The 12,980-nt window shown below is 37.5% G+C and overlaps 1 non-coding gene across 1 annotated transcript; it reads left to right on the top strand.

The window, feature by feature from the left end:
* Nucleotides 1-11,605: 11,605 nt before the first annotated feature.
* LOC123324131 lies at nt 11,606-11,712 on the top strand. The gene has a single exon (XR_006539624.1). It is a non-coding gene; the product is annotated as a U6 spliceosomal RNA (small nuclear RNA).
* The last annotated feature ends 1,268 nt before the right edge of the window (nt 11,713-12,980 follow it).

The following is a 12,980-nucleotide window of genomic DNA, read 5'->3' as shown; positions in this document are numbered from 1 at the left end:
ACCTGCTGCCATTCAGGAAACCCTCACATAAGAGTGACCAATCTCCCCTTGTGAGTGCCAGGCATTCCTCAACTCCCTGTCTTCATCTTTGTCTCTGTCTGAGTCATCTGCCCACCCAACAGCACAGCTTCTGTGTTTTATCTCAGGTGCACCTGCTGGGTTTCAAAACTCCAAATTTTAGGGACCCAGCACACAATGGACCCACGCTGTGGGTCTCGCCCCACCATGGCCAGTGCTGGTTTGTCCCAGAAGGGCAGTTGCACGAACACACAGGGGCCTGGAATTTATGGTAAAGCACATCAAAAAGCCAGCATCCAGGTTAGCTGCCTCTCAGCAGGTGTCTCTGCTCCTCTGCTAATGAACGGAGCAGCTCAATGGCACTTACCAGCTCTTTTGTCCCCTAAGAAGCAGTGGACTTCTCCCAAATGCACTCGAAGAAGGGAAACTATCTCTCCCAATGTGTCTCAGGGGACCCTCAGACCACACTGTCCACTCCAGGGCCTCTGCCCTCCTTCTCCACAGCAGCAGCTCTATGCCTGCCATGCTCTACCCCAGCGATGGCATGGACTTCTAAACCTTCAGTCTTTGAGCTCCACTGCTTGTAAAAACTTGTGATAATCAGCCCCTCTCATTTACCTCGTCAGTGGTTTTAGGGAAGTGTTTTTCTTTTTTTTTTTAAAAGATTTTATTTATTTATTTATTTGACAGAGACACCGTGAGAGAGGGAACACAAGCAGGGGGAGTGGGAGAGGGAGAAGCAGGCTTCCTGCTGAGCAGGGAGCCAGATGCGGGGCTCAATCCCAGGACCCTGGGACCATGACCTGAGCCAAAGGCAGACGCTTAACCGACTGAGCCACCCAGGCGCCCCTAGGGAAGTGTTTTTCTTGTGCAATCCTCTGCAAGCTGTTCTTACTCTCTCCTTTCTCTGTGATCCCCTCCACAGCACCTGTGATTCTTTTCTCCCCAAATCATGTCTCTGCACCAACTACCTTCCACAATGTGGCCTCTTTTCTCCCTCTAGTTGTGCAGTTTGTTCTCCCAGTCCTCAGATTGATGTCTTGGGTGCTCAGAATGATTTGAAATAAAATAATCAAACAAAAGTCACAGAACTGAAGAATATAATAACCTCACTGAAAAATACACTAGTTCAACAGCAAGTTGCATGAAACAGAGAAAAGGATCAGTCCACTGTAAGGCAAGGCAGTGGAATTCATCCATTCAGAGCAGAAAAAGAAAAGAGAATGGGAAAAGGTAAAAATATCTTGAGGGGTTTATGGGTAACATCAAGTGAGCTAACACTCATAAGGGTCCCAGAAAAAGAAGAAAGGGCCAAAATCTTGTCTTGAGTAATAAAGGCTGAAAACATCCCTAACCTAGGGAAGGAAACAGACATCCAGATCTAAGATGCCCAGAGCATTTCAAAAAAGATGAATACCAAGAGACCCACACTAAGATATAGTATAATTAAAATGTCAAAATTTAAAGGCCAAAAAAATATTAAAAGCAGCAAGAGAAAAACAATGTGTTACATAAATGGGAACCCTTAACTTTTCAGTTATGTAATGAATAACTCATGGGGATGAAAGCAACAGAATAAGGCATGTAGTCAATGGCATTTTAATAATGTTGTAAGGTGAGATGGTGGATACAATTGTTGTGAGCATAGCATTATGTACAGAGTTGTCACATCACTCTGGTGTACACCTGAAACTAATGTAACATTCTATGTCAACTTTACTTCAATTAAAAAAAAAATTAAAGGAACACCAAAAGACTAACAGTATATTTTTTAGCAGATATTTTGTAGACTAGGAGGGAATGGCACAGTATGTTTAAAGTGCTGAAGGAGAAAAGCTTGCAATCCTTGGAAGATGCTGGATTAGGAGGATTCTAAATTCATTACGTTCCATAGACAAACCTGCATAACAGCCACATAGGTACACTGAACACAGAAAACGACCCAAAGATCAGCAGAACAGACTTCCAATGGTTAACCGTAGAGAGGAGGACACATGGGAAAGGATAGGAGGGGTGGAGATGCAGTCTGGAACCAAAGTCTCAGTGAGACTAACTACAGATGGGAGGGACACCACAAGCACAGAGAAGGGAAAGGAGCACACCCCACACCAGACACCACAGACACGGGAACTGCACTGGGAAAACCAGTCCCCATAACACTTGACTTTGAAAACCAGTAGGGCTTAACATCATGAATTTTTACAATCAGTGGAGCTTAACTCTGGGTAAAATTTAGTAGATTCAGTCCTGGGAGAGCCAAAGGATGATAGGAAAAACTGAGGCCCCACCAAGATACAGCACAGAAGAAGCACTTTGTAAAGCACCTGGGGTATAAGTGAAAATTACTAATCCCTCAATGTGTGCTGAAGAAGCAGGGATCTTTAGGAGACCTCAGGAACAAAAAAACTGATGGGCACCATTTCTCCCCCACCTCCAGCCTAAATAGTGGGATGTCTGCATGAAAAAGCATGAACACCCTCCACCTACCTTTCAAATACCACATGCCCCCTCTCCCATTCTTCTGCAGATCCTCTGGATCTAAACTGCCCCACCAAGCAGGAGTCCCTCCAAAGCAACTCCTTCCACTTTCTGTCCCGAATGCAGCCCTGGCAAGGACCAGCACCACCGCAAAGTGATTCCTGCCCTGTGGAGAGGGAAAATGACCACACACACCAGTACATCTGCAGTCCCAGCAGCCACACTGGTGGTGTGGAGAGAGTGATCTCCCGATCAGTGCATGTGCAGCCCTAGCACAGGGTCTGGGGCAAACATATGGACTAACTGCAGGCCACGCCTACCAACAAAAGCCTCTCAATGGACAAGACAAGGACTGCTGGCTGTAGTTGGTGGGATCACAGCCCAGACAAATGGGCTGAGGACAGTGCCTGGTCTGACTGCTGAGCCTGCCCAGTTACATGCCCACAATATCCCCAGACTAGCTTGTTAACAGCACAGGACCAACCCAGCCCACAAGAGGCAAAATGGGCCACTGATGAAAGCAAATGAGGCTTAGCTATATGAGTGGAGCACACAAAACCCATATAGGAGACACCTCTGATGTGCCTGGTGAACAGGGAACATTGCACTATAGGGCACCACAGGAAATCTTACTCACAAGGCCACATTTTTCAAGATCAGGAGACGTAGCTAAGTTTCCTAACACATAGAAACAAACACAGAGAGATAAAATGAGGAGATGGGAATATGTCACAAATGGAAGAACAAGAACCACAGCAAAAGGACCAAATGAAATGGAGATAAAGAATATGCCTAATAAAAAATTCAAAGTGATGGTCATAAAGATGCCTACGAGACTTGAAAAAAGAGTGGAGAATGTGAGATCTTTGACGAAGAAATAGAAAAAAGAAAAAACCAGAGAAGAAAACTAAAATTAAAAACACACTACAGGAAGTCAATAGTAGATTAAAGGAAAAAGAAAAATGGATTAGAGAACTGGGAGGCAAAGTATTGGGGGGAAAAAAAACCAAGCTACACAGCAAAAAAAAATAATAATAATAATAAATGAGAATAGGTTAAGGGAACTCAGTTACATCATCCAGTGTAATAACATTCGCATTATAGGGATCCCAGAAGTAGAAGAGAGAGAACATTTATTTAAGGATATAAGAGCTGAAACTTCTATAACATGGAGGAAGGAAACAGACATCCAGTTCCAGGAAACCCAGAAAGTATCGAACAAAAACACCCAAGGAGATTAACATCAAGACACACAGTAATTAGGGCGCCCGGGTGGCTCAGTCGTTAAGCGGCTGCCTTCGGCTCAGGTCATGATGCCAGGGTCCTGGGATTGAGTCCCACATCGGGCTCCCTGCTCGGCAGGAAGCCTGCTTCTCCCTCTCCCACTCCCCCTGTTTGTGTTCCTGCTCTTGATCTCTCTCTCTCTGTCGAATAAATAAATAAAATCTTTAAAAAAAAAAAAGACACACGGTAATTAAATGGCATAAAAAATAGTGATAAACAGAGATTTTAAAAGCAGCAAGAGAAGTAACTGAATGGATAAAAAAGCAAGACCCTTCTATATGCTACCTATGAGAGATTCATTTCAGACCTGAAGACATGTAGATTGAAAAGACTGAAAGTGAAGGGGTGGAAAAATGTTTACCATCCAAATGAAAGAAAAAAAAAAGAACACCTGGGGTAGCAATACGTATATCAGACAAAATAGACTTCAAAACAAAGATTGTAACAAGGGATAAAGAAGGACATATGATAAAGTGATAAAGGGAACTAATCAATAAGAGGATATACAAATGATAAATATGTAAGTACCCAACATGGGAGCACCTAAGTACATAAAACAAATATTAACAGAAATAAAGGAAGAAATTGGCAGTACAATAATAGGAGGGGACTTTAAAACCCCACTTAAATCAATGGATAAATCATCCATACAGAAAATCAACAAGAAAACCATGGCTTTGAATGACACACTGGACCAGATGGAACTAACAGGTATATTGAGACCATTCCATTCAAAAACAGTAGAAAACACAATCTTTTCAAATATACATGGATCATTCTCCAGAATAGATCACATGTAAGGCCACAAAACAAGTCTCAATAAGTTAAAAAAGATAGAAATCACATTAAGCTTCTTTTCCAACCACAATGGTATAAAACTGGAAATCAATCACAAGAAAAAAATGACAAATACATGGAGGCTAAATGACATGCTACTAAACAATGGATGAAATAACCAAGAAAAATCAAAGAAGAAATAAAAAAATACATGGAGACACATGAAAATGAAAAAACAACAAACCAAAATCTTTGGGAAATATCAAAAACTGTTCTTAGAGGAAAGTTTATGGCAACACAGTCTTAACTCAAGAAGAAAAATCTCAAAAAAATAACCAAACCTTACACCTAAAGGAGGTTGAAAAAGAATAAAAAAACAAAGCCCCAAACCAGCAGAAGGAGGGAAATAAGTGAAATAGAGTAAAAAACAATTGAACAGATCAGTGAAACCAGGACTTGGTTCTTTGAAAAGATTAACAAAATTGATAAACCTTTAGCCAGAATCATCAAGAAAAAGAAGAAGTTTCATTAAACAAAATCAGAAAAGAAGGAGGAGAAATAACTGATGTCATAGAAATACAAAAGATTATAAGAGTATAAAAAATTGTATACCAACACACTGGACAACCTAGAAGAAATAGAAAATTCCTAGAAACGTGTAACATCTGAAAACTGAATTAAAAAGAAATAGAAAATTTGAACAGACCAATTACTAGCAATGAAATTGAATCAGTAATCAAAAAACTCAAAACAACCCAAAAGTCCACCACACGGCTTCACAGGTGAATTCTACCAAACCATCAACTTACTGAATAGGAGAAGATATTTGTAAATGATATATCCAATAAGGGGTTAATACACAAAATATATAAAAAATTTATATAACTCAACACCAAAAAAATAATCCAATTAAAATTGGGCAGAGGAGGAAAAAAATGGGCAGAGGACCGGAATAGACATATTTCCAAGGAAAACATAGATAGCCAACAGATATGTGAAAAGATGCTTAATATCTCTAATCATCAGAGGAATGCAAGTTAAAACCACAGTGAAGTATCACCTTACACCTATCAGAATGGCTAGAATCAAAAAGAGAAGAACAACAGGTGTTGGTGAGGATGTGGAGAAAAAGGAACCCTCATGAACTGTTCTTGAGAATGCAAACTTGTGCAGCCATTAGAGAAAAGAGTATGGAGGTTCCTCAAAAAATTAAAAATAGGGGTGCCTGGGTGGCTCAGTTTATTAAGCATCTGCCTTCAGCTCAGGTCTTGATCCCAGGGTCCTGGGACTGAGCGCAACAACAGGCTGCCCCCTCAGCAGGAAGCCTGCTTCTCCCTCTCCCTCTGCCCCTCCCTCTACTTGTGCTCTTTCACACTCACTCTCTCAAATAAATAAATAATCTTTAAAAAAAAGAAATCTGGAATTATGATACTTCCAGTTTGTTTAAAAAAAATTAAAAATAGAATTACCTTATGATCCAGTAATTCCACTACTGGGTATTTAACCAAAGAAAACAAAAACACTAATTTGAAAAGATATATATACCCCTATGTTTATTGCAGCATTAGTATCTACAATAGCCAAGATATGCAAGCAATCAAAATGTCATCTATAGATGAATGGATAAAGAAGATGTGGAATATATATATACAATGGAACATTACTCAGCCATAAGAAAGAATGAAATGCCATTTCAAAAACATGGGTGGACCTAGAGGGTGTATTCTTAAGTGAAATTTGCAAAATCAGTCAGAGAAAGACAAATACGATATGATTTTATTTATATGTGGAATTTAAGAAAAAAAACAAAAGAAAGAAAAAAAGACAAACAAAAAAAGAAACTTTTTTTTTTTAAGATTTTATTTATTTATTCATGAGAGACAGAGAGAGAGAGGCAGAGGGAGAAGCAGGCTCCCGAGGAGCAGGGAGTCCGATGCAGGACTCGATCCCAGGACCCCGGGATCATGACCTGAGCCGAAGGCAGACGCTTAACCATCTGAGCCACCCAGGCGCCCCCCCAAAAAAAGAAACTCTTAAATCCAGAAAACCAACTGAGGGTCCCCGGGGGGAGCTGGGGGAGGGGTGATAAAGGTTGTAATAAATAAAGGGGATTAAGAGTACATTTATCTTTATGAGCATGAAGAAAGTAGAGGATTGTTGAGTCATTATGCTATAGTACCTGAAAATAATATAGCACTGTATGTTAATTATACTGGAATAAAAAATAAAATTAAAAAAAAAAATTTTACCCTACCCAGTTAACAGTCAGAATTGAAGAAGAGATAGTTTTTCCATATAAGCAAAAGCTAAAGGAGTTCATCACCATTAAAACAGTCTTATGAAATGTTAAAGTGACTTCTTTAAGCTGAAAAGAAAGGGCATTAATTAGTAACAAGAAAATGGATGACAGAATAAATCTCACTGGGAAGGTAAATACATGTCAAAATAGTGGATTAGGGGTCCTGGGTGGCTCAGTCATTAAGCATCTGCCTTCAGTTCAGGTCATGATCCTAGGGTCCTGGGATCGAGCCCCGCATCAGGCTCCCTGCTCGGCAGGATGCCTGCTTCTCCCTCTCCCACTACCCCTGCTTGTGTTCCCTCTCTCGCTGTGTCTCTGTCAAATAAATAAAATCTTAAAAAAAAAAATAGTGGATTAATCAGTTATAAAGTGAGCATAAAGGTTAAGAGACAAAACTAGTAAAAAAAAAAAAACTATGATTGCAATTAATCGGTTAAGGGATACACAAGATAAAAAGATGTAAAATGTGGGGCACCAGGCTGGCTCAGTCAGTATAGCATGTGACTCTTGATTTTTGGGTTGTGCGTTAAAGCTCCACATTGGGTATAGAGCTTACTTTAAAAAAAAAAAAAAAGTAAAATGTGTTATCAAAAATATAAACTATCAGTGGTAAGAGTAAAGATGGTGAGCTTCAGATGGAATCAAACTTAAATTGTTATCAACTTAAAATATACTCAAAGTTTTCATACATAAGCCTCATGGTAATAACAAAGCAAAAACCTGTAAAAATACACAAAAGACAAAGAGAAAGGAATATAAGTAAACTACTAAAGGAAGTCATTAGGCCACAAGGGAAGAGAGCAAAAGAAGAAAGGAAACAGAGAGGAAGTACAAAACCAGCGAGTAAACAATAATGAAATGGCAATAAGCACATGCTTATCAATAATTACTTTAAATACAAATGGACTAAATTCTTCAATCAAGACATAGACTGGCTGAGTGGATTAAAAAACAAAAACAAAAAACAAGACCCATCTATATGCTCCCCACAAGAATCTCACTTTAGATGTAAAGTGAAAGGATGGAAAAAGATATTCCATGCTAATGGAAACAAACAAACAGCTAGAGTAGCTATACTTATAACAGACAAAAAGACTTTAAAACAAAGTTGTAATAAGAGACAAAGATGGGACTTACATCATGATAAAGAGGTCAATACATCAAGAGGATATAACACTTATAAATATTTATGTACCCAATAAGAAGCACCTAAGCGTCTGCCTTCGGCTCAGGTCATGATCCCAGGGTCCTGGGATCGAGTCCCACATAGGGCTCCCCGCTCAGCGGGGAGCCTGCTTCTCCCTCTGACCCTCTCCCCTCTCATGCTGTTTCTCTCTCGCTCGCTCTCTAAAAAATAAATAAAATCTTAAAAAAAAAAAAAAAAAGAAGCACCTAAGTATAGAAAGCAAAAATTAACAGGCCTAAAAGGAGAAATAGACTGCAATATAATAATAGTAGGAGGTTTTAACACCCCACTTATAGCAATGGATAGATCAAGCAGATAAAAAATCAATACAGGATCATTGGCCTAAATGATAAATTAGATCAGATGGATTTAACAGATATACATAGAACAGTACATCCAAAAATAACAGAGTACATATCCTTCCAAAGCACAGATGAAATATTTTGCAGGATAGATCATATGTTAGAACAGAAAACAAATCATAATAAATTTAGGAGAAGTGAAGTCATGTCAAGCATTTTTTTCCAAGCACAATAGTATAAAATTAGAAATTAATTACAGGAAGACTCAAAAATTCAAAAATATGTGGAGACTAAACAATGTGCTACCAAACAACCAATGAGGCAAAGAAAATATCAAAAGAGAAAGAAAAAAATACCTTGAGACAAATAAAAATGGAAATCTAACATACCAAAATTTGTGTGAGGCACCCAAAGCACTTCTAAGAGCAAAGTTCACAGTGATAAATGCCTACCTCAAGAAACAAGAGATGTTTCAAATAACCTAACTTTACACCTTACAGGACAAAAAAAAAAAAAAAGTTAATAGGAGTAAGGAAATAAAAAAGATTATAGCAGAGATAAATGAAATAGAGACTAAAAAGACAATAGGATCAGTGAAACTAAGAGGTTGTCCTTTGCAAAGATAAACAAAAGTAACAAGACTTTTGCAAGAGTCATCAAGAAAAAAAAGGACTCGAATAAGTCAGAAATGAAAGAGATATTACAACTGGATACCACAGAAATTCAAAGGATCATAAGAGACTACTATGAACAAGTATATGCCAAGCACTTGGACAACCTAAAAGAAATGGATAAATTCCTATAAGCATACATTCTACCATGACTGAATCATGCTGACATAGAAAATCTGAACAAACTGATTACTGGTAAGGAGACTGAATCAGTAACCAAAAACTTCCCAATAAACAAAAGTCCAAGAACATACAGCTTCAGTGATAAATTCTACCAAGCATTCAAAGAATTAACACCAACCCTTCTCAAGCTCTTGTTAAAAACTGAAGTGGAGGGAATTCATCCAAACTCATTTTATGGGACCGGCAGTACTCTGGTATCAAAACCTGACAAAGACGCCACAAGAAAACAATGTTACAGGCCAATATCCCTGATAAACATTAAAAACCTCAACAAAATATAAGCAAGCCAAAGTCAACAATACATAAAAAGGATCATACACCATGATCAAGAGGCATTTATTCTAGGGATGCAAGGATGGTTCAACATCCACAAACCAGTAAATGTGATTCACTACGTTAGCAAAATGAAGTACAAAAATCAGATGATCATCTCAATAGATGCAGAAAAGGCATTTGAAAAAAACTAACATCCATTTGTGATAAAAATTCCCAATAAAGTGGGTATAGAGAGAATATGCCTCAACATAAGAAAGGCCATATATGATAAGGCCATAGCTAACATCATACTTAATGGTGAAAGACTGAAAGCTTTTCCTCTAAGACCAGGAACAAGATGAGGGTGTCCACTTTCACCACTTCTATTCAACACAATACTTGAAACTCTAACTAGAGCAATCAAGCAAGGAAAAAAAAAACATCAGAATTAGAAAAAAACAGAAGTAAAATTGTCTCTATTTGCAGAAGACATGATTTAATATATAGAAAACCCTAAAGGCCCCAACAAAAAAAACTGTTATCACTAATAAACAAATTTAGTAAAGTTGCAAGATACAAAATCAATACTCAAAAATCTATTACTTTTTGGGGTGCCTGGGTGGCTCAGTCTGTTAAGTGTCCGACTATTGATTTCAGCTTTAGGTCATAATCTCAGGGTCATGAGATCAAGCTCATGTAGAGCCTGCTTAAGATTCTCTCTTTCCATCTCCCTCTGCCCCGTCCTTCACTGCTCATGCTCTAAATAAATAAATAAATAAATAAATAAATATTAAAAATAATAAAAATCTGTTATGCTTCTATACATTAATAATAAACTATCAGAAAGAGAAATAAAACAGCCCTGTTTACAACTGCTTCAAAAAAATACACCTGAGGGTGCCTGGGTGGCTCAGTCGTTAAGCTCCTGCCTTCAGCTCAGGTCATAATCCCAGGGTCCCGGGATTGAGTCCCTGCATCGGGCTCCCTGCTCAGTGGGAAGCCTGCTTCTCCCTCACCCACTCCCCCCTGCTGTGTCGCTGTGTCTCTCTCTGTCAAATAAATAAATAAAATCTTAAAAAAAAAAAAATACACCTAAGAGTAAATTTAACCAAGGAGGTGAAAGACCTGTATACTAATAACTGTAAGACATTAATAAAAGACACTGAAGTCACAAACAAATGGAAAGATATTCTGTGCCAATGGGTTGGAAGACTGATTATTGCTAAAATGTCCTCACTTCCCAAATTAATGTAGAGATTCAGTGCAATTCCTATCAAAGTTCCAGTGGAATTTTTCAAAGAAACAGAACAAACAATCCTAAAATTTGTATGGAACCACAAAAAACCTTGAACAGCCAAGGCAATCTTGAGATAGAAGACCAAAGTTGGAGGCATCACACTCCCTGATTTCAAACTCCATTACAAAGTTATACTAATTAAAACAGTGTGGTAGTGGCATAAAAGCAGACATAGATCAGGGGCACAGAATAGAGAGCCCAGAAATAAACCCACATTTACATGGCCAATTAATTTACAACAAAAGAGGAAAGAATATACCATGGGAAAAGGAGACTCTGTTCACTAAATGGTGTTCAGAAATCCTAACATGCAAAAGAATAAAACTAGACCAGTAAATTACACTATACACAAAGACAAATTCAAAATGGATTAAAGATGTTAATGTAAGACCTGAAACCATAAAACTCCTAGAAGAAAACATATGTGGTAAGCTCTTTGGCATAGGTCTTGTTGAGAATTTTAGAATCTGACACCAAAGCAAAAGCAACAAAAGCAAAAATAAGTAAGTGGGACTATGTAATACTAAAAAGCTTCTGCACAACAGAAGAAACCATTCACAAAATGGAAAGGCAACCTAGTGAATGGGAGAAAATACTTGAAAGTCTTATATGTAATAAAGGATTAATATCCAAAATATATGAAAAACACATACAACTCAATAGCAAAAAACAAACAATCCAATTAAAAAATGGGCAGGAGATCTCAACAGACGCTTTTCCAAAGAAGACACAGAGATAGTCAAAAGACACAATAAAAGATGCTCAACTTCATTAATCATCAGGGAAATGAAATCAAAACCACAATGAGATATCACATCACACTGTAAGAATAGCTATTATCAAAAAGGCAAGAGAGTGCTCACTTTGGCAGCACATATACTAAAATTGGAATGATACAGAGAAGATTAGCATGGCCCCTGCACAAGGATGACACGCAAATTCATGAAGCATTCCATACTAAAAAAAAAAAAAAGGCAAGAGATAAGTGATGGCAAGGATATGGAGAAAAGTAAATCCTTGTACGCTGTGAGTTGAAATGTAAATTGGTGAGCCACTATAGAAAACAGTATGGAGGTTCATCAAAAACTTAAAAATAGAACTACTATATGATCCAGTAATTCCAATATTGGATATCTATACAAAGAAAACAAAAACTAATTCTAAAAGATATATACACCCTTATGTTTACTACAACATTATCTACAGTACACAAGATACAAAACCAAACCAAGTGTCCACTGACAGGTGAAAGAATAAAGAAATTATGGTATGTATATACAATGGAAAATTATTCACCCATAATAAAGAAGACATCTTGCCACTTATAGCAACATGGATAGGCCTACAGGGCATTACACTAAGTGAAATTAGTCAGAGAAAGACAAGTACCATATGATCTCTATTATATGTGGAATCCCAAAATACAGAATGAACAAACAAAAACAAAACAAACAAGCTCATAGATACAGAGAACAGATTGGTGGTTGCCAGAGGCAGAGTGTGAGGGGTGGGAGAAATGGATAAAGAGGATAAAAAAGTAAAAAGAAAAAAAGAGCTTGATTTTGATGATGACAAATAAATGCCTTTTACATTTTGATTACTAAATGAACATTGTGAGTTCAAGAGGGTCAACATATGACTATTTCCTAATATAAGTTTTAAGTGTGCAAAATTAGGTTACCCTAATATGAGGCAAGGCCTATAAAATACATTTCTTATTTCCCAGAAGTTGGATGGGTACATTTAAAATTAAATGAAATTCTATTTACAATGTTCCTTTTTTCCTATCATAAAACTAACTTCTATTTCTCAAAAATAAAACATAAAAAAACTATATATCAATATCTCTCATGAACATAAATGTAAAAATTCTCAACAAATATTAGCAAATTGAATCAAACAAGATTTATATACCACTACCAAGTGAGATTTATCTCAGGTATGCAAGGCAGGTTCAACATTAAAAAATCAGTTAATGTAATCCATCACACTGATAGGCTAAAAAGAGAAAAACCACATGATTATTTCAAAATATGCAGAGAAAGTATTTGACAAAATCCAACACCCATGATGATTAAAATTCTCAATAATCTAGGAATAAAAGGGATCTTCCTCAAATGAATAAAGAACATCTACAAAAAAACCCCTATACCTAATAATACTTAATGGTGAGAGACTAGTATAAGTTTTCCCACTAAGATCAGTAACAAGGCACTAGTTTTCAACACCA

This window comes from Neomonachus schauinslandi, chromosome 2 (assembly GCF_002201575.2).
Source record: "Neomonachus schauinslandi chromosome 2, ASM220157v2, whole genome shotgun sequence".
Lineage (NCBI taxonomy): Eukaryota > Metazoa > Chordata > Mammalia > Carnivora > Phocidae > Neomonachus > Neomonachus schauinslandi.
The sequence above is the reverse complement of the archived record's forward strand: the minus strand, read 5'-3'. Positions and strand labels throughout refer to the sequence as shown.